The sequence below is a fragment of the Schistocerca nitens genome, chromosome 5 (genome assembly GCF_023898315.1).
Source record: "Schistocerca nitens isolate TAMUIC-IGC-003100 chromosome 5, iqSchNite1.1, whole genome shotgun sequence".
NCBI classification, from domain to species: Eukaryota; Metazoa; Arthropoda; class Insecta; order Orthoptera; family Acrididae; genus Schistocerca; species Schistocerca nitens.
This window is the reverse complement of record NC_064618.1, coordinates 592,575,831-592,602,619: the sequence shown is the minus strand read 5'-3', so window position 1 is coordinate 592,602,619 and position 26,789 is coordinate 592,575,831.

Below are 26,789 nucleotides of genomic sequence, written 5' to 3'. Positions count from 1 at the left end.
CTTCCTTTTTTTGACCTTCTCATAATTCTGTTCAATTATGTCGACCTCCAGTAGATGGAGTGAACCAAACGTCGCACTCGTCTAGGGATGAACAATGGAAATCACCCACAAAACTGCCGTCTAATATCCTTGAAATCTATTTGTTGTGCAGTGAGTTATATGGAACAGAAATGCCTGGCCCATGCTAACCAGCATGACCCCGAAAACATCGAGAAACACAAATCGAGCTTACATAAAACAACTCCAGAAATCCATAGATTGTGGCAGTCGGTTAGATGCAGTGTTCCTTAACTTACGCCATCCATGCGATTCACTAGAACTCATCCGCCTACTAACGAAAGCACGATCGTAAAAGGGATCAAGCGAACTCGATAAAGAATTTGTTGGTAGGGAGAACGCAGCAGATATAAACGGCAGGCAAATAAAAAGAATAAAAATATGGCATTTCAATCTTTGATTACTATTTTTTATTTTTAATGACCGGTCACTGTCATGAACCGATAGTTTTGTACTGACAAGTTACTCTGTAGCTGCAATATATGGTCTGAAGACGGGCAGCTAGCATGAAACCGGTCATCCGGTCATCAAAAGTAAAAAATAGCGATCAAAGACTGAAATTCCATATTTTTATTTAAAGAACGATCGCGGAAATCCCATTAAGACAATCATGTCCAGTTTTGATAAAAATGAAAAGAAGACAGATGGGGAAAAAGGAAATAAACCGTTTATTATTTCAAATGTAATCGTCAAAACAGTTTAATCATTTATCCTACGACCAGAGAAGACGACTAATGTCTTGATGGAGAAAGTTTGGGTTTGCCTACAGAACCATGATTGAACCTATGTGCACACCTCTTCGTGCGAAGCAAGAACGTCTTTCATCAGAGCTCCAAACGTCTGGAAACCGCGTCCGGAGGGATAGGCATTGTACAGAGAACGTGTTAAGGCTTCCCTGCGAAGCTTCTACAACGTAGTCGAATCAACCTTGGTAACATATGGGCGCGTTCTTTCGTCTACGCTGCAGACGTTTTGCTGGGAAGCCCTTCCACAAAAACTGTCCCGATCTCTCACAAAGTAGTTTTCGTATTCTTGGAGCCCTGAAGAATGACATTCGTGGCAGTCGGTTTGCTTTGGACGAAGAGGTGTACGCCTAGGTACAACCGTGGTTCACCGCGGTTTCTTAGACAACAACAAATATTTTTTCCATTAAAGCATTGACCATCTCGTGACACAGAGGGATGCATTTCTAAGAATTATGACGATTGAAACTTTCTGGCAGATTAAAACTGTGTGCCGGGCCGAGACTCGAACTCGAGACCTTTGCTTTTCGCGGGCAAGTGCTCTACCAACTTTTTTCTGGAAATTCGCAGCTACATAAAATAAATAATAAAAAAAGCTCGCACACGCTGGCCCCTACCACGGTTAGAACTGACGACTCTTTTTTTTTATTGTAAGGAACAAATAATTGCCAGCGTCTGCATTTGAACTGGAGACTTATAACTCAGTAGACAGGGTTCTAAGGAAGTTTTTTTATCCTCTGACCACTTTTTTGTGTTAGGAAATAGGCATCTTTCAGTTATGACAAGCGAAATTAAAGTTTACATCATGTCAGTAACAAAACAAGAGTACCTTCGAAACTATCAAATAGAATTTGAAACTAATAGTAAAATGATAGATAATAGAGAAAGAAATGTAAGCAAATCTTGCACGCCATTCCATGTGCATGGCCCATCTGCGCACAAATGCCATGTTCCAAGTTGATAAACATTTCGCAGCATGTGGAGCTTCATGACGACGGTCATCCTCTGCCCGGTACTCTCCAACTGTGATGGGGGTTATCGAAAGACACTGCGCAGATAGTTTGCAAATATCTGTCGGTATCGGGGTGTACGCTCAACTGTGCTATGACTGTCCTGGAGAAATTGCCAGTAATCAGGGACCATGTTCTCATCTTCTCGAAAGAGGCAGTATATGGACATGCCTTTAAACCATGTAAGAGCGTGTGTCTTCGCAGGCGGGAAATAAGTATCCTCCGGACAAAGGAGAAGCCGTGGCTCAATTATGCGAGGCGCGATACGTAGGTAGCAGGCGAGGATCTTCTGCACTAGCAGCCACACCTCTTACGCCGATCCACATGTGAAACGGTGTTCGTCAGTATCCACGAAGTGGCAACGTGGGCAAAGGGGGTAATCCGTCATACCAATAGTATGCAGGCTTTGACGTTTTACAACTTTCCCGTTCAAAACTTGGTACCACGTAGCTCGTACTCGCGTGGTGAGGAACGGCTTCTGGACCGCTCTCCACACTGCAGGCCATAGGGTGGTCGGGCTTTTCCTCTCAATCACATTGCGTGGGATGGACCTTAGCAGCAACCTGTAAATATCGCTCGCCTTGGGAGTGCGAGTGTTTGGAAGGTCTGGGTGTACGTAACTAAAGAAAAAATGCCGAGACGTCAGAGAGTGAGGGAATAATATAAGCAATCGTGACGGGTGGCAGAAGAGACGCCGGCAGCAATTCCTCTAACAGACGTCCCGTAAGGGAAGCATCTTGATGGGTCCACAATTTCAGCATTGTGCACAAGTACAACGCTGCAGCTCTCGCTCTAACATTTATGAGTCCCAGTCCACCGTCACGCGGAGGGAGGGTGAGTGTTTCGTAGCGGACTTTGAATAGGAGTCCAGCGATAAGGTAATATCCCAACGCTGCTTGCAGTCTGTGTGCCATCGCTGTCGATATTGGTAGAACCTGAGCCATGTGGATCATCTTAGTCGCCACGTAGAGGTTGAGGTATTCCACACGCTGTAGAAGGTCCATCCGTCGAAGTAGGTTCCGGCGAACTTCTGTGCCTATCGTCTGTAGTAATCGCTTGTAGTTCATGGCAGCTGTGCAGCGCACATCCTGTGTAAATGTGATGCCCAAGAAACGTATCTTGTTGACTACTGGGAGTGGGGCTAAAGCGCCCTCCTATAGACCTCTCCCAATAGGCATCGCTGCCGACGTGGCCACATTCATGAGGCTGCCCGCTGACAATCCGTATCGATTGATCTATTTTATCACCGAGCGTACCTCCTCACCATATCGGACAAGTAATAGAAGGTCATCAGCATATATCCTGCAGCGAAAAGTGTGATCCCTCAATGACATGCCCGACAGCCTATTTTTCAACCCTCCGACAAGTGGCTCTAGTGCGATCGCGTAAAGGATCATGGAGAGTGGGCATCCCTGGCGAACTGACCGTCGGATAGCGCAAAGGACCCGCAATCCGTCCATTCACCAGTACACGGGATGCAGCTCCACGGAAAAGGCGCTGAAAGATGTCGAGAAAGTCAGGCGGGAAGCCCACGCGGGTCATAACCGACTGAAGGAGCTTGTGGTGAACTCTGTCGAAGCCGTGGTCGAAATCAACGGAGATCAGAGCAGCTCGAAGGCGACAGGATGTGGCGATGGCTACTAAATCCCTGCATTCGCTGGTTGCCGTTTGCATGTTGGTCACTCCACCCTGCGTCGTTTGCTCGAGGGATAGAAGTAGTGGCAGAACCTTCTTTATGCGGCCGGCGGGTAGTCGGGCGAAGATTTTATAGTCCGAATTAAGCAATGTAATTGGCCTGTAGGCTGCGACCCTCCGACCTCTGGAAGGCTTGTGTATCGGTATGAGGAGACCTTCGACGAATCCAGGTGACACTTGGAAACCGGGGGTCATCAGTTCCTGGTACATGGTGATCCATGGGAGCATCATTAAATCGCGGAAAGTCCGATAAAACTCGAGCGGCAGTCATTCTGGTCCGGGCGACTTGTTGAGGGCTCCCTTGTTAAGCGCGTCCTCGATGTTGTCCCATGTGAGTCCAGTTACGCCGCTGCTGCGTTGTCGAGGGTGTGCGACACGTGCTGCAGGATGTCGTGATCGTCGGCTTCCTCCGTAGTCACCTCTTCCTAAAACCGACGATAGTGATCTGAAAAGGCTTCAAAGGCTTCTGCAACCGCCGCCTGAGTCGACCCTACCATCGGGCAAAATGAGGTCCGTGATCAGCTAATGGCAGCGTCGGCGGCTGTCGAGCACAATATGATGCACAGACAGGTTTTCTCCTCCCGCTCGGTCTTGACGTCTCGACGACCCCTCCAAACGTTGCCTCGTAAGAGACAATATTTTACCTTTAATTCGGCGGCTTTCCATTTGTCGGTCTGGTGACGGTGCTAGGGTGGAAAGTTCACGGAGCATTGTGTAATAATGGTCCAATGTGTGACGATGCCACGCTGCAATGTCTTTTCCATATTGTGTTAGCACACGCCGAAACGTTGGTTTTACACTTTCCATCCACCATGCTAGAGTCGAAGGATATCTGGAAGACGACGTTCGCAATCCATCCATGTGCTGGCGATAATCCGACGGCATTCCGGGTCTTGAACGTGTGCCACATTCAGCTTCCAAGGACCACGGCTGCGCCATATCCGCTGCTGCTGTAGAGTGACCGTGCATATGAAAGCGCTATGATCGGAGAAGGCAAGCGGCCAACGTTCGGCGTCCAACACTCCCGGCGCTAGAGGTCGTGAGACATAAATGCAAAAATGGGGTCTAGGCGACTGGCTGAGCGACTAGTAAAGTATGTGGGTCCGGGACGGTAACCATGCATTTTCTCCCAAGTGTCGGTAAGAAGCAGATCTCGAACCATTACCCGAAGTTCTTGACAAGTCGTGAAATGTGGGACTTGGTCTTTGGGGTGGAGCACACAGTTAAAGTCGGTGCCGAAGATATATTGATCGAAGCGACTAATAAAGAGAGGGGGGCCGATATCCTCCGAGTAGAACAGCGATCGCTCGCGGCGTTGGTCAGTTCCTGACGGAGCGTAAATATTAATGATGCACGTGCCCAGCGTAGTGATCGCCAGCCCGCTGCCTGACGGAAGGTAAGTCACTTCTTCGATGGCAATACCGTCGCGCACTAGTTTTGCCGTACCGCTGCCATTTCGGTTCGCCGGTGACATATGTGTCACATAACCGTAGAAGACTGGGAGGGTCGCTGTATACGCTTCTTGCAAGAGAGCAATTTCAACATCCGAAGAGCAAAGCATCGCAAGCAGCAACTGGATCTTCACTGCCGTTCTTATCGTATTCAGATTAATCGTGGCGATACGATAGGCTTGTTGTCGAACCGCAGGTGCTAAGTTATCCATTAAGATTGGAATTGGCTATGAAGCTTCCGACTGTATCGGCACCTCCGCATCCCCCCAAACCTCACCTGCAGTCGTTTCTAGAGAACCGGTGCCAATGGACTTGGCCCCGTTGGCGTAGCTTGCACGGTGCCGTCGTCGTCGTGGTCATCCGCCCACACCCGTGAACGCAGAGCAAGATCGGCTAACCTAGCTGTCTCAGGGCATGGCATGGGTGCCTTCAGTCCAGAATGTGGTGGGCAGCATCTCTCTGGCGTAACGGCATCCTATTGTGCCTCTGTAAAGATACGTGCTTTGTCCTCGGTTCCGTTCGGTGGTGCCACACTGCAGCTAATGGCGGCTGCCTCTGTGGTATCGTCGTAATTGAAGGTGGAGTCGTCGTCCTCCGCAGGCTGTGTCGCTTCCGTCGCTTCGGAGAGCGTTGCTTCCTAGAGTGTCCTTCTGTGGCAGACGATCGCAACGACTCACGACGTTCCGGCACACAGGCCGCCGTTGGCCCAATAAGCGAGTCTACTGCCTTGCTATCGTCATGCCTCGCGTCATCCGTTGACGGGGGCGGCGCTATCGGAGTTGAATCCGTAACTTACAGAACGGATGTCATCGCCATGTATTGGGGGAGGGAGCGGCGACTCAACAGCAGATATCGGTCGTCGTGGTGAAGTGGTAGCGGTCGTCAGGGCTGCTACGTAAGTCACAGGACGCAGCGTCAGCTGCGAAAGTGGATTCGCGTCAGTCGGCGACAGTTGTGTGATTCGACGTTGGATAAATTCTTATCTGAGGTGTCCCTCCTTCCCACAACCAGAGCAGGTCTTCGGTTGCCCGTCGTAGATGACGATGGCACGGCAAGCACCGATAATCTGATATGAAGGTACATGTCTTTTAAGTTCTATTCTGACCTGGCGGACTCCGTTTACTACAAGATATTTCTGGAATTGCGTCCATTTTCCGCAACATGAGTATGCACCGTGCCGTAGGGGCGCAGCGCTGCCACGACGTCCTCCGCCAGTAGTTCGAATGGAACTTCGAAAAGTCGGATCGTGCGGAGTCCCATGCCAGAATAATCGACGTGCACCATCCCCACATTGCCATCAGGATGGCAGAAAAGGAGGCCCTGTTGCGTCTCCCGAAGGATCCGTTCACATGTTGCGACGGTGATGAACTTGACATATAAGATGCTACTCACTATGGACAAGTGAATGCCAAGAATGTCGGTCGACGGGATTTTTGCCGCTTCTCGTAGGAATCGTTCGACTTCAAATGCTTTGGGTAGTGCAAATTCGTTGTGGAACGTAAATTTGAGCGTCCATTTTCTGTATTGGTGCACCATTGCGATCTACCGGGTGATCAAAAAGTCAGTATCAATTTGAAAACTGAATAAATCACGGAATAATGTAGATAGAGAGGTACAAATTGACACACATGCTTGGAATGACATGGGGTTTTATTAGAATCAAAAGAATACAAACATTCAAAAGATGTCCGTCAGATGGCGCTTCGTCTGATCACTATAGCAATAATTAGCATAACAAAGTAAGACAAAGCAAAGATGATGTCCTTTACAGGAAATGGTCAATATGTCCACCATCATTCCTCAATAATAGCTGTAGTCGAGGAATAATGTTGTGAACAGCACTGTAAAGCATGTCCGGAATTATGGTGAGGCATTGGCGTCGGATGTTGTCTTTCAGCATCCCTAGAGATATCGGTCGATCACGATAGACTTGCGACTTCAAGTAACCCCAAAACCAATAATCGCACGGACTGAGGTCTGTGGACCTGGGAGGCCAAGCATGACGAAAGTGGCGGCTGAGCACGCGATCATCAACAAACGACGCGCGCAAGAGATCTTTCACGCGTCTAGTAATACTTTTTTTTTGTTCTAATAAAACCCCATGTAATTCCAAGCATGTGTGTCAATTTTTACCTCTATATCTACAATATTCCGTGGTTTATTAAGTTTTCAAATTTATACTGACGTTTTGATCACCAGGTATATGCTGAGTAAGGCACGCGCGAAACGGCCGAGAACGATGTAAACAAACACGAGCTCTCTCTCCGCGGCAGGAACACAGCGTGTCCTCACTCGCTGTTTACGTTAAATATTAATGACAGTGTTGGGAATTTAATACACTGGTGTGTAGGGCTGAAGGACGAACGTAGCTTTGACACTGCCAAGTAGCATAACTTGAGGGAACTTGGGGCTTACATAGAAAGAACTACTACAGCACACAAGGTAACTGAAAGAAATACGCAGCGAGACGAATAGAAATGACATCTTAATTCAAAGGCAATAATTACGTTGACCTCACCGTGGTTTATGATGTTCCGATATTACGTAAAAAGAATACATGGTGGGGAAAATGCCACATTGGTACTAAATCATCAAAAATTTTACTACTTCACATTTTATTCAAGGACGTCATTATTTGTAGTTTATTAACTAGTTAATTATAATTAAAAGGTCTCAAACGGTAGTTCACGTACAAAACAAGTACATAAGTTCGTGGCTTATTCTCAGAATACCAATGGACTGGAACCGCGATGTAGTAGCGACAGCAATTGTAAATTTTACGACCGTTTAGTAATCGAGGCTGTACTAGGCGTGATCACCACGGTCAGTAGTGCCATCACTACTTCGCTCTCCCATAAGGCTGCTAACGAATTCTCATACTAAGGGATACTGCCCTCCACCAGTTGTTGACAAATGCTAGATGGTCATTGGTGCATACGGATATGGTGCAATATGTCTTCCCAACGCTACACACACTTGCTCGATGAGATTTAAGTCCAGAGAACGGGCAAATAAGTCCATTCATCGAATATCCTCTCGTTCCAGGAATTCCTCCGCCGTAGTTGGGGTCATGCATTGTCATCCATAACACTGAAGTCTGCACCGAATGTACCCCTAAAAAGATAGACATGGGGTACGAGCACGGTGTCCCAACAATGCTGACTGGTGAGCGTACTGTTGCTGGTCTGTATGCCCATGTAGAATTATGCTTGCTCACAACACATAACCATCATCTTATACCATGTTTCTGTGAGCATTACGAACCCTCAAACTGCGAGGGGTGTAAATATGGAATCACCCAGAAACATTGTTAAACATGATAGTTTTGGTAGTCGAAGTCTTTTGGTGGGAGGAGACACAATGTTGTATGGGCGTAGTGACCGCCTAATATTTGAACACTACACACTTACCGATCAAAGTTATTGTGGCACGCTACTCCTTTCTCATGCGCGTCTTTTTAGGGGTGCATTCATTTTTATGGTTGACAATAAGTGACAGCATCCAACAGCGCAGGCGGAGTAGCTTTTTGAATGAGAAAGAATTCAGCGAATGGACTGGCCCGCCCGTTGCCCGACTTAAATCCCTTACAACACATGTGGGATACGTTGGGGAAAAGTTTTGCTGTCTGTCCACATACCGTAAAGACATTAATCAGTTGTCAACAGCACTACGGTGGCCTACCACATTAATTCGTTACCAGATTTGTGACCAGGATGGAAGAACGTTACAGAGGGTGCATTAATGTCCATGGTTACACCCTTCTAAGAACCTAGTACCTCCTTTCATTGTATCCAGGGAACACATTATGACGAAGTTACTTTCGTCCTTATGATTTCCTCACCGATATAGTAACGTCAAACTTTTTGCAGATGGCGCAGCTGTATGAAAAAAGCTGCACATAAACTGAGTCAGATCTTGATAAGATTTCAATGTGGTGGAATGACAGGCATCTTACACTAAATGTAAAATTGTGTACTTCTCAAAACCAAAAAACTTAGTATCCTATGATTACAGCATCAGTGAGTGACAGATGGAATTGCCAGACTAATATAATACCTGGTTGTAACGATTTGTTGAAATCTGACATGGGACGAACACGTAGGCTCAGTTGTAGGTAGGGTAGGTGACATATCTTCGATATGGTGACCCTCTGTCTGTGTCTGCTCTGCTTAAATTCTTTTGTTACCACGTCATGTGCCTCCAACGCCAGCAGGCGGCATCCAATATCGCGGTGAGCAGTGTTCATAATGATCAGTGTACATACAACTTAAGAGTAAGAACTGCTACGTACCCGCCGATCGCCTCTATGGATGGCAACCCTTCATACACAGCTTTGCTCATGGACAAGGCATTGCCTCCCAGGACTGCATCGATCACACGGACGACAGACGGCAAGACAAGCGCCACCAGATGTCCTCCGTGCCACGGACTTATTTCCTCTGCTGTGCCATGCATGTGCAACTGTATCGGCACGAATTCTTCGGCGGACCGGCTATATAGAGCGAAGCAAGGCAAAACGTCTACAGATTTTCCGCACCCCCCCCACCCCCACTTTTGCACTTTTGGAGCTCTAGGCCATTTCATGCGCCGGCCATTTCACGCGGAGGAGGGACATCACAGTAGATGGCCGCCTGCAGCGTGAGTGGTTACGGCAACCTGACGACGGTCCGTCGGGTAAGGAACGTTGGGAGAACATCGCTGTTAAATGAAGTCTTTGCATTACATCGATGTGAGAGTGACGTAATGCTATTGCTTGCTCCAGGCCAGAATATCCGATTGAAATTGTTGTTAATTACATGTGAGTTAAGGAAACACTGGGAATTACGAGATGTATTAAGTGTGTTGATGGTTTAACAAAATGTGTTGTAGACCTATTCTTCAGCAGTTCACTGTTTTCGTTTCATGTGGAAGGATATGTGTGACTACGGCTGCGACTTAATTTCAATTTATTACAAATTAACGTTTCATTTACAGCGTGACAGATGCTGCAGGGAGAGTTAGACAGTCTGAGTCTGAGCTATTTACTCTTTCGACTTTTGAACTTTTACGACAGGAAGAACTATGTGTTTTAGGCGGTCAGCTGAACATTTGTGCCAGAAAATGACGTTTATACAATTACCCGTAGTCCATTATCGGGGATTTTGTGCGTTAGGCCCCAGTCTGATGAACGTTTCACACGAGCCACATAAGTATTAGCGGAAGAGGGCTTAGTAACGGGAGATTGCGACAGTTATTAATTAAACCATAAGTTTCAAATCCAATTAAATACGAGAAACATCAATTAAAATGAAAAATTTTCATATTATCATATCTGTGGTTGAAGTAACTCAAATCAACATTCAAATTCCTGAGACAGTGATCAACCACTAACAATCCCGCTTGATTGCATTAATATCACAATTATTGTATTGAACAGAAGTGGTCTGAACCGCCTGCTTCTGATATAAAATAATACAAAAATGTCTTTTTGCTAATAACGTGATGATAGTTTGGCTATCAGACTTCTTTGAGTAACGATTGCGTCTGATAAGAATAACGTAATTCCGACGTCATCTTAGTCAAAAGGTTCTTAAACAGAGAAACGCGCATTTTATTCCTTATGTGCTGGTGTAGCTACATTTACTGTCAGCCGCTGTTGCTTGCTCGTACAGCTCCACCACACAGGAAGTCGCTGTTACCTGCGACGAACGCGCAGCAGATCTATTATACATAACCTGGTACGTTCTCAGGTGAGTGGACGATAATATACAATGGTGGCCACAGTTAACAGTGGCAAATAAAACTGATTCGCTGACGCAGCAAACCTTAAAATAATGTCACGTAGGGGAAGGTGTAATTAGATGAATGGCGAACACTAACTTCACTTACGAAGATTTATTCAGCACTTGCACAAACAAGAGCGCGGTGCGAACTGAGTCCAGCCAGAACACATACAGTATATATATAGCTACAGAACATTCCAGTACAATTATTCTTAACATTTGTGGATACTTCTATAATGTATTCGAACCGAATATAGAAATTATAATTCTACAGTCCAGAACAGCTTTGAAATCACGACCCTCCATGCAGTAATTTAGTATCATAACGACTACGCTACTTTTGTTTTCATTTTGTTCGTTGTTGATCGTGAGTTTAGTGGCTGCGGGCGTTACATGCCACCCGTTCAAGTTCGTTGTTGATCCTTTCACTCAGTTTTTGTATAACAGAGGCCAACCAGCTCTCTTACCGAACACGCTGAGATACCGTACCGGCGACCACTGAGCTACTCAGCTTCTTCTGCGACATTGCTCCCTCCTTAAGAGTAGAGCGTCTCGGTGTTACGTCCTCCTAGTACGGGAACGAGTCATCTGTCCTGCATACTCCGATTCCTGATGACTGATTCTCGCCCTGGCGGTGATCTTCTTAAAACTTGTTTGGCCGCTACGCTCTTTGTCACCTTTCCGCTTGTTGCCTGTCACTGAAGCTTCGAATTTATCCTGGGTTGCCGGATCCTTATAGGGCTTCATTCGAAAGATGTGCGCTGTATCTCTGATCTTTCGTCGACTTAGGGTCGAAATCTTCAGCCTCATAATGTCTTACAACCTTACATGGTCCAAAACAACACCGGAGGAGCTTCTCAGGGAGACCAACCTTCCGAACAGGAGTGAAGCTGCAGACGAGGTCACCAGGCTGGTAGACAACAGGGAGGTGGCTCGCGTCATACCTTCGGCGATCTTTTTCTTGAGCCTGCAGCGTGCGGAGTTGAGCTCACTGCCGAGCTTCCTCAGCTCTGGTTAACACCTGGCCGATGTAGTCGTCGTCCACGTCATCAGGATGTAACTGAAACACCGTATCCATCGTCGTGGTCGCCTCACGCCCATGCGCCAGGAAAAATGGCGTAAATCCTGTGGTGTCATGTTGGCGGTGTTGTAGGCAAACGTCACGAAAGGTAGCACGTCATCCCTGTTTCTCTGCTCAACATTGACGAATATTGATAGCATGTCGGCCAAGGTCTTATTAAGGCGTTCAGTAAGCCCGTTAGTTTACGGATGGTAGACAGTCGTCATGTGATGAGTAATGTTGCACCGACGGTTTATCTCTGTCACTAGATTCGATCCGTAATCAGTGCAAACAATAATCCATCTATTGCCATTACCAGACGTTGGAAATCATCCGAGGAGGTCAGTCCCAGCACGCTGGCGTTTCGGCTGGTGGAATTGGTATGAGTCGGCCAGGTGGTTTCTGAGGAACTGCCGTTCTCCTCTGGCACTCTCGACACTGCGACACATAGTGACGGACACTCCTAAATAAACCTGGCCAGAAAATCTCTTGCGGATTGTATGTCTTAATAAATCCTAGATGTCCGGCCTCAGGTATGTTACGGAATTTCTGTAGAGCATCTAAGTGCATGTGTTTAGGAATCACTGATAGCAACCTCTTTCCAAACGGATCAAAGTTTTTCTTGCTAAGTAATCCATTAACTACCTTAAATTGTTCTTTCACATCCTCTGACCGATTTAAGGCAAGCATAATTTGAGATATTTTGGCGTCCTTCTTCTGCTCAGCAGAGAGGTCCTGTAGTGCAGCGAGACAGTCACTATCTTCATCAAAGTCTTGCACAGGGTTTCTGGTGTTTCCTTCCACTCTTGTACACTATGGTAATGTCATACTTTTGAGGACGTAGTGCCCACCTGGAGAGTCGTCCTTTTGGATCCTTAATACCTGTCAACCAACAAAGTGAGTGATAGTCTGCAACAACTGTGAATGACCTTCCATAGAGATACTGTCGAAATTTGCACATGGCCCAGATGACAGCAAGACATTCTCTTTCTGTAATTGAGTAGGTTCTCTCGGCTTTCGTTAGTGTCTTAGAAGCATACGCTATAACCTTCTCTTCTCCATCCGAAATTTGCACCACAACAGCACCGATCCCATACCCGCTGGCATCTGTGTGTAGTTCTGTAGTTGCTCTCTCACCATACAGATCAAGTGCAGAGTCAGTCGTCAGAGATTTTCGCAGCACATCGAAAGAGTCTTGTTGAGCAGACCCCCGATAAATTAGCATCAGCTTTTAACAACTCTTGGAGTGGCCTGGCTTTGATACAAAAGTCTTTGATAAAACGACAGTAAAAATAACATAATCCGAAGAAGCTTCTCACATCTCTAATACTTTTAGGAATAGGAAATTCCGTTATAGATTTAATCTTTTCTGGGTCTGGGCGCACACCTTCGTTTGACAGAAGGTGTCCAAGTACTTTGGTTTCTTTTGCTCCAAAGAGACACTTTCTGGGATTAAGTTTCAGTCCACCTTGTTGGAGACAAGAACGGCCCTCAGTCTTTTTATATCTTCATCAAATGTCTCTGACAACACTACAATGTCATGTAAGTAAAAAAGACACATCTTCCACTTCAGGTGCCTTAGAAGATCATCTACCATCCATTCAAAAGTTGCTGATGCATTACACAAATGAAACGGCATGACCTTAAACCCATACAGGCCCGCAGGAGTGAAGAATGCAGTTTTCTCACGATCAGCCTCATCTACTTCGATTTTCCAGTATCCCGACTACATGTCCATGATTGAGAAAAACTTAGCCCCCTTCAGACCATCTAGTGTATCGTCAGTTAGTGGAAGAGGAAAAACGTCCTTTTTAGTTATCTTATTAAGCTTCCTGTAACCAACAGAAAAGCGCCAACGACCATCCTTCTTCCTGACGAGGAACACTGGTGACGACCATGGGCTCTGAGAAGGCTGAATGATGTCATTCTTCATCATTTTCTCTACCTCGTCGGGAATTATTCGACGTTCCGTTGCTGACACACGGTATGCTCTGTGGCTTATTGGTTGATGCTCTCCAGTGTTAATCTGGTGCTGCATCGTCGATTTGTCTAATTTGCTCTTCACCTGTGGAGTGAAGCATTCAGAGAACTCTTGAAGAATGGCAAGTAGCTTCTTCTATTGTTCCTTAGTGAGATCTGGTGATAGTCGAGCTAGAAGATCTGTCTCGTAGTGGTAGCGCTAATTTCACCCACAGACTCGGTATGGGAGGTTTCTATGACGCTCAGCTGTTCTTCAATTAACGGCTCAGCATTTGCTACGCACATGCGTCTTGGAAGGATCTGCGGTTCTCGGTGACAGTTAACTATCCACAGTTCACCGAATCCGTTCTTAAACGTGACGATAGAGGCTGGGATAACCAAGTTGTTCTTCAGTGGTATGCTTCACTTACATTTTACTACAAGATCCATGGGTTGATGCACGGCATGGCACGTGACAGTTACCTTCCTAGCGCTAACCGCAGGAATGATCAGTTCATCCACCACACATAGACTCCACACACTCGGATGCGGACCTTCCTGTCCACAGTATCTCATATTGTCTAGCATAATCTTCTAGCGACCACAATCTATAAGTGCCTGAGAAGCTTTCAAAAAGTCCCATCCGAGAATGACGTCATGAGTACACTCTTGTAAGACGATGAAATCTAATGGCTGTTTATGGCCACTCATACCCACACGAATGGTACATCTTCCTGTAGGTTTTACATATTTCCCATTAGCCACCTTCAAAAGAGATGTTTCGCTGTCGATGAATACGGTTTTCTGCAACTGGCGACGGTACTTCTCCGAAATGACTGAATCTGATAGTCCACAAGAGCTAGGGCAGGTCGGCCATCCATGAGGATATCGTTTCCTATAATTCTTGTAGTGATCGACGGCGGAGAATTTTGCTTTTCTGGGGCCTCACTCCAAGGAATGTCGATCCATTTAAATTTACAGGTTGCGGCGGCTAAGTGATCGGCTGGAGCTTCTAAACGGCGATAGAGACCTTGATCGGCATGTTGGGGAACGTCCTCTCCGACGGCTAGCTTGCGCCGATGGTGACCTATGATGTCCTGCACTCACACCTTCTTTGAAACGTCCCCTTTGAACGAATTTTACAAGAGACTGTGCTTAAACTGACACACAATATTTTTTAGCGCAACGCAATCTGACTTTCAAAATTCTCTACAAGAGAATGGCCCTGACAAACATTAAACTATACCTTTCACAAATCACTTACCTCACAAAAATCTTCGCTGCTCAAGCTACTGCAATACAGCGAGCGCCACTACTGCCAGCTAAATAAAAGATTCAAGCTATGGAAGGCACTAACTACTGATAGGGATAGTTAGCAAATGAAAAATATTAATAGAGAACAAACAATGTATTTACCTTGATATCATCATATATATATATAGCAGTTCATGACAGATTACAAAACTCCGCCATCTCTCTCCCCACATCCACCACTGCTGGCGGCTCACCTCCAACTGCCCAACGCTATGCGCTGTTCACAGCCAGCTGCCTAACACTACAATGGCGAGTATTACAACAATGCAAAGCAGCCACAGACTGCACACAGCACAGACAGTGATTTTCATACAGAGGTGGCGTTACCAATAAAAAATCCTAAACAGCCTACTTACATAGCCCCCATGCTCCCCACAAAAAATTTTACAAATTTTGTTGGGCACTGGCCAATACATATTTGTTAAAATTTTTTTTCACAATTACAATAACAAAGAAATCAAATGCACACACTTATTGATACAATGTTGGTCAAAAGCTAAAATTTTCTCACAGTCCATAAAGACAGTCCTAATCGTTCATCACAGTAAAATATCAGTGTTTTTCTCAAAGTCTGAGCAGTAAAAGACAATGCTCATAGACATAGTGGATTTCCATGCAGTCTTGAAGAAGTAGTGTTGCCCTTCCAACGGAAAGACAGTGCTGACTCTTGACATGCTGACAGGTAATGGGCGACAACAGAGCAAACCCACAGCCGAGTCATTCGACGTTTTGAAGAGTATCGTTTGGTAGGTCATCACAGAGCAGACCCACTGTAGTCCTGGTAGAGATTACGGTATTGGTGGGCCACCAGAGGCGCAGACCCACTGCAGTCCTTGTAGAAATAATGGTACTGGTGAGTCAGCAAAGACGCAGACCCACTGTAGTCCTTGTAGAGATGGCCAGCAGCCATCTGTTGCAAATGTGCAGGTGCACAATCACCATCGAAGAGTCTTGCGGACAATATAGCAAGTCCATAACCACCACTTGTGCACTCACAAAGTTTTTTTTTTTTAATCGTCCTTAGAACCAGCAATGCTGTTATCCAGTCCCTTGCTGAATTATTAACACACATACAAACACTAACAGTCCCTACTTCTCACATATTGTCCATATACTATGACCAACAGAAACGTGTGCAGTGAAATGTAACTTACAAGTTACTTAATTTGATGACCTGGTGTCAATTACAATTTTATAACATAAGAATACAATTACAAAGATACAAAATACATCATTAAAGAACATAACAATACAGATAACATTTGTAGTACAGGCTTTACAAAAGAATAAAAATGTATACATCAGTGTTACATAAATAATGACATAAGCACATACATAAAAGATCAGAATAACCCTCGAAACATCAACTTCACACATGAGCAACAAAACAGAACAGATAAATAATGTCTAACATCTTTACAAAGAAAATAACATATTATAAATGCAAATTATATTTGAGGGTAACAGTATTCCTCATCATAGTGAATGTAGCTTAGTACTAGAACAGAAAAAATTCTATGAAACTACACAAAGACAGGAAGAAAACAAATACACAAGGGTACACAAACACATAGTGGGATAACACAAAAGGAAAGGACAGGGTTTGTTTTCAGTGTATCATTTGGTACTGCAGTCCAACGCAAAACTTCATTCTGTAGATCTTTCGTCTTATTTCAACCTTTGCTTCCACCAAAAAAATCCTATCCAAGCATGCTTTCTGTATTTATTTCACATATTTCTTAACTCATTATTTATTTCCAAGAAAATCCTACGTATATCTGTTGTCCCTAAACCCTACTTTTTTGGTTCATATCCTCTTTCAAAATACCCTTTTTTTGGCCAAAGCATTTTCTTTAAGCTTCTCAATGCATTTCTTTCAATCCATCATAGTTAGTTTCTTATATAGTCTACCCCCTCTTAAGCTAATTTAAATCTACTGAGCTCAGATATATATACCAAGGGATGAGGCAATGCAGCATCACATAAAACAATTAATATAAACAGCAATAAAAAAACGCAGATTTGCGAAGCAAGCAGCATTAAGAAATTAGCAAAGCAATTGTAATATTACAACTAATCTAAGGCAATGTGCAGCAAACAATAAAATTAAATCATTAGTAAAACTGGCTTAACAGAATAATACAAAGTCAAATTCAATAACACTATGCCTGGCAAACAGCAGAAGCAAAAGCAATAAATTATATCTATACATGACAACCCTCAAGCAGAAAAATATTACAGTAAAGACAACAATGCAGATAAGGGAAATGTATAATCACATCTTAATGTCTATGTAATTAAAGTGGTGCACCACAAAAACTAATTCTAGAAAAGATTACCAAGTACTAGAAAAGAAAATTATGTATGCAGTTCCTGTGAAGGTAAATGCCCTTTTTTTGTGCTCCCTCATTTTTTTGAAAAAATTATTATTTACTCGATCTGTAGACAGAAAATATTTACATTAATACATCTATAAAATTTTATTTTTACCAATGCTGCAGTGCAGCTAGAAACTATATATCAAATGAAATAAGCAACTATGTACAAAGCAAAGCATAAAAATATCATTCAGTAGTCATGAGGTATTTCATAAGTTAGTAGAAAAATCTATCAACTAGAGAGACAGTAGTCATAATCAGGTGTATAGACATAAAAATATTTCTCGTCATTTCATTAGGCATCCAGTGTAATCATATGTTTTCAAGTTCGACCGTGTCGTTTTTACGATGCTTTCTACAAAGGAATGTCAGAAGCGAGGTTAATGGCCTCTATTTTTCTCCACCTAATGGCTTTTTCTCCGGGCGGCTGGCCCAGCTGCGCGCCACAATGCATTACATCAAGGTCACTTACCTTTCTTAACGAAATATTTACAACAGCAGTTTTCGCTACAGCGACAGTCTCATATAAAAATATTTCACAGGTCAAGAATTAGCGTTGCAAATCTGTAGAAACAAAATCCTATAAATATAAGTGTCCAAAAAAAATATTCGTCAGCATTGTGATACATTCACGCATTTACACACATTTCATAATTCTAAAAGTACGATTCTCGGTTTCCAACATACGTCTTCACAAGGCAGAGTTCCTAACCGCTACTCATTACTCCTTACCTTATTACACATATATATATTCGTCGACGCTTCTTTAATAATTCATCATATGAAATACATAGCATAATCAAATTCCTCATATAGCATCCGCTTCTTGACCATAAACATACCTCAGCAGCATAATACACATCGTCGTCGTAAAAATATCATAACATCTCAGTCAATTCTCAAAATCGTCGTAGCTTCCTCCAATAATTTCAAAACCTAAAAAAATTCTCTGCTCATTTCAATAGTGTCATCTACCTCAAACGTACTTTAAAAATTATGATCCCATACCAAATACATCATTCAACGCTCTCATAGTATCACAATGGTTCCGAAAAAATATGAGCATTTCACAAAGTACAGACAAAATAAAATTTCATAAGTGTGAAGGTATCCAATTGCGTAATTGCGTAAACATCTGTCATTGATGTGGTAAAATAAATGTTTGTTTCTTTGTTAAATAATCGGATAGCTGTGTAATTTGTGTGTTAGAGAAATATGGTACCGATGTGTAAAGTTGTATAAGCAAATACCATATTAGCTAGGGCTCCTTGTGCATGCCAAACACATGGTTCAGAAAGTAGGTGTGTACCCCCCTGAGGATTAATGTAATTATACCCTCAGGTGTTACAGATTACAGCAATGGAATGAAATATATCTCGGAAAACTTTCTTTGTAATTCAAAAATCTTTAAAAATAAATGTTTTAAGTACAAAATTAATCACTCAAATACGTGTCCTGTAGCGCTAAACTGTGCGTCATGTTGTAAGATAATTCTGTGGAAGTGTCGTAATTATCGTCCTCCGAAAGCTCAGTTCTGCAGAAGTCAATGTACTTACCTGATGATAAACAAAAGTGAAATGCTTTGCTTATAGATATCGTAGTTATTACGCTTATTATTGTGATGAAGAAAGTACTGTACTGTAACGTATTGTTGTGCCACGAAAAAGGCTGTCTCATTGTTGCTATACCACAAAAGTTAAATACTAAAACATGTTTTACTTTCCAGAAGAATTCAGAAAAATTGTGCGGATATAAAACAGATACACCGCAAAAGCAACAAGGTGAATTGTGTCCCACATTAGTAGCGTCGTGATAAAATCGTGTAGCTGTCAAATAAACTAACCACTGTGTCACCTGGTATCTCTCAGAAAGCACCTTGAATCCATAATGTACTTGCAAGTAAACCAAAATGTTGCATTAAAAAAAAGCAGATTATCTTTCATTTAACGGTTTTACATGTGAAGGGTGGTGCAATCCTTTACACTTCATAATACTCAGAGTTTGAACTTCAACGCAATTATCATGTGGTATACGTCAGTAAAGAATACTGGAATTTTTCTCAAGGTTAGCGTCTATGTTATTTTTCTCGGAGCCAGTCGGCGCACGCGGCTCCCTGCGGTGCGAGTCATTGTCTGTCCCTTTGTTGGTGCGCGTCGTTATTGGGATTAGGAGACCGAACTTCTACAAATTCACCGTGACGAGAGGGCCCAGCTCTGTTTAAATCCCGCCAGTTCTAATGCAATTCAGGTCTGTCGTTACGAATATATCGTCTGTCGTCATGTCGGTAGGTTCCATAGTTTCTTCCTTGTCCGTCACGTGGTGGAGAATTTCTCCCTGAATCGTAACTGTGCGCCGAACTGTTGCGTCTGAAGTTATTCTGCCTCCCTTGATAATAATTGTTTTGGTTCCCATATTGTCTGTTTCTCTGATTGTCTCTGTGATAGTCATTACTACGGAAATGCGATCTTTCTCTGTAACTATTACTACTCTGCCAACGGTTGTCATACGGGTGGTGTCTGTTTTGGTCACGATTTGTGTTGTGAGAATAGCCTTGTCGTGTCCAGTTCTTGTTTCTGTCGTCGCGGAATTGTGACGTATGTGACCTGTAGTGATTGTTTTCCTGTTTTCGCATCCGGCGACTGTCAGTGTCAATTTCTAATTCTTGTAAGAGTCCCTGAAATGCTTCAAAGTCATCTTTGCAACGTCCTGCCAAAATAATGTGTCGTAAATGTTTAGGTAATTTCATTAAGCAAATGCGGATGAGTTCTGAGGGGCTGTATGGGTTTGAAAGATACTGATTCTTGTGCAACATGTCTTCAAAATATTTCACAAGACTGGAAAATTCAGATTGTTCGAAATGTTTCATCATTATGATGCCATGTTTTACTCGGTCTTGTGTGGCTTGAGACCAATATGCTGAGAGGAAGGCATGGTAAAATTCTCCTTCACTGTGGCAATCGTGAATGACCGATCGCATTCTTACAGCTGGTTCATTCTCTAAGTAGCCACACATAAATTCTAATCTGTGTTCTAACGACCAGTTGGGAGGAAAACAATGAGAGAATTGATGGAGCCATGCTTGTGGATGAATGTCGTTGGCAGAATTCTTAAATGTTTTAAATTTACGTGTAGTAATGAACAGCTTATAGTCAAAATCATCATGTCGGCGAGTCGCATATCGGTCATTGTTAGGTCATGTCGGCCGTTCCATCTCAAAATTCGGTGCACATTGCCAGTTTCTTTCATAACTTCCGAAATGCCCTGTGTTATTATTTTGCGTCTTTTCCGTATTTCTAAGTCCCTCTTCCCGTGTTGGAACGCGAGTGTCCTCTGAAATTTGTAATTTTTGTATTACTTGTGCCAACTGATCTTGTACTTCCCGGATTTCTCTTTTGTACTGTATATTGATTTGATTTTGATTGAATTTCCTAATTTGTTCGCACTCTTCTGTGTCAGTGAAGGCTACAGGTGTTGTGTCATTCAGATCATCATCTACCTTTGTAGATAAGTTAGTGAACTGATCTGAAAGTTCGGCTACTTTATCCGATAGTGTACTTATTTCCTCAGTGTGTTTTTCTGAACCAAGTTTCAGAGTATCTACTGTGTCCTTTAAGTTTTCCTGAGTTTTTGCAAGTTGCGTAACCGAATCGGTAGATGCAACTGAGTCAAATTTAGCTTGCAAGGTCTCATGATTTTCATGAACAGTAGTTTGCAGTTCTTTTATGGCTGCTTCGTGATTCTGTAATGCATTTTCATGCCGCGAAAAAATAGGTTGGAAATGCTCACAAATTTGTGTTTTTACATCGTTACAGACTTTTTGACATTTCGATTCAATGTGATGTAACTCATTAGTTAAATCCTCACGTGTTTGTTCAAGTGTGGTGTCTAACTTTTTAAGATTTTGTTCCACTGTGTCTAACTTTTGAAGATTTTGTTCCATTATGTCTAATTTTTCAAGCTTTTGCTGTGTTTGTCTCTGGTTTTGTTCAATTTGTCTCTGATTTTGTTCCATTTGTTGCATTAATTGCAATAATAATGTATTAGTGTCTGGAATCTGTTCCTCTACGCTTTTCGGCAGTGCATTTGCACCGGCAACATTCACATTTTGACAAGCAGAAAATGTGTCTTGACTTATTTGAGAAAACGGTGAGGATCCAAAACCTGAATCTACAGTATTTGCGAGATCGTGTCGTGTCGTTTTGGCTTCCTGAGGCGAGCTATTGCCGACCGATCGATCGATAATGCTTCCCTCTTCACTAACTGTTTCACTGTCCACGCCATTGTTTGCAACCCGCTCCATTTCCCTATGCGCAATTACCAAATTACTACTTTTAACATTAGTTAATTCATTATTCTGCGGCGCTAACATACTGCTTTCGTCTTCACTGTCATTTCTCAATTTAATTTGGAGCCCAATATTACGTTTTTCACACGCCATTATTGTCACAGAATTTCACACGACAACACAGAAAAACACAATTTGAAAATCAAAAATAAGAGAACACATTAACATAACACTGAAAATAATATCTAGTTAATTGCAGCTGCGAAATACTTGGTGCAAATCTACATGCATGCCACAACTGTTTTACTGTACAACAATGAAAAACTACAACTACAATGGAAATTCTCTCTATAATTACGCGCTAGCAATAAACAAAATCTACACTAATTACACAAACTACAAGAAAAAAAATCAGAAGATTCCAGTGAGGTATCCTAGGCTAAGGGTCGACATATGAAACATCCCCTTTTTAAACAATTTTACATACGACTGTGCTTAAACTGACACACAATATTTTTTAGCGCAACGCAATCTAACTTTCAACACACAATATTTTGTTAGCGCAACGCAATCTGACTTTCAAAATTCTCTACAAGAGAATGGCCCTGACTAACATTAAACTATACCTTTCACAAATCACTTACCTCACAAAAATCTTCGCTGCTCAAGCTACTGCAATACAGCGAGCGCCACTACAGCCAGCTAAATAAAAGATTCAAACTATGGAAGGCACTAACTACTGATAGGGATAGTTAGCAAATGAAAAATATTAATAGAGAACAAACAATGTATTTACCTTGATATCATCATATATATAGCAGTTCATGACAGATTACAAAACTCCGCCATCTCTCTCCCCACATCCACCACTGCTGGCGGCTCACCTCCAACTGCCCAACGCTATGCGCTGTTCACGGCCAGCTGCCTAACACTACAATGGCGAGTATTACAACAATGCAAAGCAGCCACAGACTGCACACAGCACAGCCAGTGATTTTCATACAGAGGTGGCGTTACCAATAAAAAAAACCTAAACAGCCTACTTACATCTTGTTCATCTTCGTCGTCGTGGAGTTGGCGTCGGCTAAGATCGGTCTGCTGCCTTCTGGCGCAGGCGCCATCAAATATCCGCCGCCTTTCTCGACAACAGCGCACCACATGTCCCGGTCGTCCACAGTGGAAACATACTGGTTGGTTATACTGGGTCCTCTACATGTCAGTCTTCCTTGGTGCCCAAACAGGTTCCTCATGCGGCATTGTAGGAACGTAATGTCGCCTACGTGTACCCGTGTACCCGTGTACCCGTGGTCTAGGGGTAGCGTCTTTGATTCATAATCAAAACGTCTTCGGTCCCGGGTTCGATCCCAGCCACTGATAAATAATCAGCATTGGCGGCCGAAGACTTCCGGCATAAGAAGTCAGCCTCATTCTGCCAACGGCCTTGTCAAAGAGGGCGGAGGAGCGGGTAGAGGTTCAGGGCACTCTCTTGTCCTAGGGGTGGGAAATTGTCCCTAAAGGCGGAAGAACCAGCAATGATCAACGACATGAGGATGCAGAAGGCAATGGAAACCACTGCGTTAAAGACACGTAACGTGTATCCACAGGACATGTGGCCTGTAATTGAAGAAGTGTCATGATGATCTCTCCATTGGCAAAAGATTCCGGTTCAAAATGGTTCAAATGGCTTTGAGTACTATGGGACTCAACTGCTGTGGTCATAAGTCCCCTAGAACTTAGAACTACTTAAACCTAACTAACCTAAGGACAGCACACAACACCCAGCCATCACGAGGCAGAGAAAATCCCTGACCCCGCCGGGAATCGAACCCGGGAACCCGAGCGTGGGAAGCGAGAACGCTACCGCACGACCACGAGACGCGGGCAAAGATTCCGGAATAGTCCCCCATTCCGATCTCCGGGAGGTGACTGCAAAGGGGGAGGTTACCATGAGAAAAAGATTGAATAATCAACGAAAGGATAACGTTCTATGAGTCGGGGCGTGGAATGTCAGAGGCTTGAACGTGGTAGGGAAAATAGAAAATCTGAAAAGGGAAATGCAAAGGCTCAATCTAGATATAGTAGGGGTCAGTGAAGTGAAGTGGAAGGAAGACAAGGATTTCTGGTTAGATGAGCATCGGGTAATATCAACAGCAGCAGAAAATGGTATAACAAGTGTAGGATTCGTTATGAATAGGAAGGTAGGGCAGAAGGTGTGTTACTGTGAACAGTTCAGTGACTGGGTTGTTCTGATCAGAATCGACAGCAGACCAACACCGACAACGATAGTTCAGGTATACATGCCGACGTCGCAAGCTAAAGATGAACAGATAGAGAAAGTGTATGAGGATATTGAAAGGGTAATGCAGTATGTAAAGGGGGACGAAAATCTAATAGTCATGGGCGACTGGAATGTAGTTGTAGGGGAAGGAGTAGAAGAAAAGGTTACAGGAGAATATGGGCTTGGGACGAGGAATGAAAGAGGAGAAAGACTAATTGAGTTCTGTAACAAGTTTCAGCTAGTCATAGCAAATACCCCGTTCAAGAATCACAAGAGGAGGAGGTATACTTGGAAAAGGCCGGGAGATACGGGGGGATTTCAATTAGATTAAATCATGGTCAGACAGAGATTCCGAAATCAGATACTGGATTGTAAGGCGTACCCAGGAGCAGGTATAGACTCAGATCACAATATAGTAGTGATGAAGAGTAGGCTGAAGTTCAAGACATTAGTGAGGAAGAATCAATGCGCAAAGACGAGGGATACGGAAGTACTAAGGAATGACGAGATACGTTTGAAGTTCTCTAACGCTATAGATACAGCAATAAGGAATAGCGCAGTAGGCAGTGGAGTTGAAGAGGAATGGACATCTCTAAAAAGGTCCATCACAGAAGTTGGGAAGGAAAACATAGGTACAAAGAAGGAAGCTGCGAAGAAACCATGGGTAACAGAAGAAATACTTCAGTTGATTGATGAAAGGAGGAAGTACAAACATGTTCCGGGAAAATCAGGAATACAGTAATACAAGTCGCTGAGGAATGAAATAAATAGGAAGTGCAGGGAAGCTAAGACGAAATGGCTGCAGGAAAAATCTGAAGACATCGAAAAAGATATGATTGTCGGACGGACAGACTCAGCATACAGGAAAGTCAAAACAACCTTTGGTGACATTAAAAGCCACGGTGGTAACAGTAAGAGTGCAACGGGAATTCCACTGTTAAATGCAGAGGAGAGAGCAGATAGGTGGAAAGAATACATTGAAAGCCTCTATGAGGGTGAAGATTTGTCTGATGTGATAGAAGAAGAAACAGGAGTCGATTTAGAAGAGATAGGGGATCCAGTATTAGAATCGGAATTTAAAAGAGCTTTGGAGGACTTACGGTCAAATAAGGCAGAAGGGATAGATAACATTCTATCAGAATTTCTAAAATCATTGGGGGAAGTAGCAACAAAACTACTATTCACGTTGAATATATGAGTCTGGCGACATACCATCTGACTTTCGGAAAAGCATCATCCGCACAATTCCGAAGACGGCAACAGCTGACAAGTGCGAGAATTATCGCACAATCAGCATAACAGCTCATGCATCGAAGCTGATTACAAGAATAATATACAGCAGAATGGAAAATTCAGAATGCGCTAGGTGACGATCAGTTTGGCTTTAGGAAAAGTAAAGGTTCGAGAGAGGCAATTCTGACGTTACGGCTAATAATGGAAGCAAGGCTAAAGAAAAATCAAGACACTTTCATAGGATTTGTCGACCTGTAAAAAGCGTTCGACAATATAAAATGGTGCAAGCTGTTCGAGATTCTGAAAAAAGTAGGGGTAAGCTATAGGGAGAGACGGGTCATATACAATATGTACAACAACCAAGAGGGAATAATAAGAGTGGACGATCAAGAACGAAGTGCTCGTATTAAGAAGGGTATAAGACAAGGTTGTAGCCTTTCGCCCCTACTCTTTAGTCTGTACATCGAGGAAGCAATGATGGAAATAAAAGAAAGTTTCAGGAGTGGAATTAAAATACAAGGTGAAAGGATATCAATGATACGATTCGCTATGACATTGCTATCCTGAGTGAAAGTGAAGAAGAATTAAATGATATGCTGAACGGAATGAACAGTCTAATGAGTACACAGTATGGTTTGAGAGTAAATCGGAGAAAGACGAAGGTAATGAGAAGTAGTAGAAATGAGAACAGCGAGAAACTTAACATCAGGATTGATGGTCACGAAGTCAATGAAGTTAAGGAATTCTGCTACCTAGGCATTAAAATAACCAATGACGGACGGAGCAAGGAGGACATCAAAAGCAGACTCGCTATGGCAAAAAAGGCATTTCTGGCCAAGAGAAGTCTACTAATATCAAATACCGGCCTTAATTTGAGGAAGAAATTTCTGAGGATGTACGTCTGGAGTACAGCATTGTATGGTAGTGAAACATGGACTGTTGGAAAACCGGAACAGAAGAGAATCGAAGCATTTGAGATGTGGTGCTATAGACGAATGTTGAAAATTAGGTGGACTGATAAGGTAAGGAATGAGGAGGTTCTACGCAGAATCGAAGAGGAAAAGAATATATGGAAAACACTGATAAGGAGAAGGGACAGGATGATAGCACATCTGCTAAGACATGAGGGAATGACTTCCATGGTACTAGAAGGAGCTGTAGAGGAAGACAGAGATTGGATAACGTCAAGCAAGTAATTGAGGACGTAGGTTGCAAGTGCTACTCTGAGATGAAGAGGTTAGCACAGGAAAGGAATTCGTGGCGGGCCGCATCAAACCAGTCAGTAGACTGATGAGGAAAAAAAAAGAAAAAAAAAAAAACACGTCGCCTGGGTCTCGATTTTTTCACCTTTTTAAAGGGAAATGAAGAACGAGAGATTCGTTTCAATGTCTGTTCCACTTCCTTCATTATGACCTCTTGAAGCGTCTTGGTTTTTTGCTCACCGCGCAATCCAGGTGCCTTCTGAACTTCCTCTCTCACTATCTGACGAAGAACACTTGTGAAATCAGTTGTTTCGTCCATCACAGACATCGATACGATGATTGGAAGCCGTTTAAACTTCTTC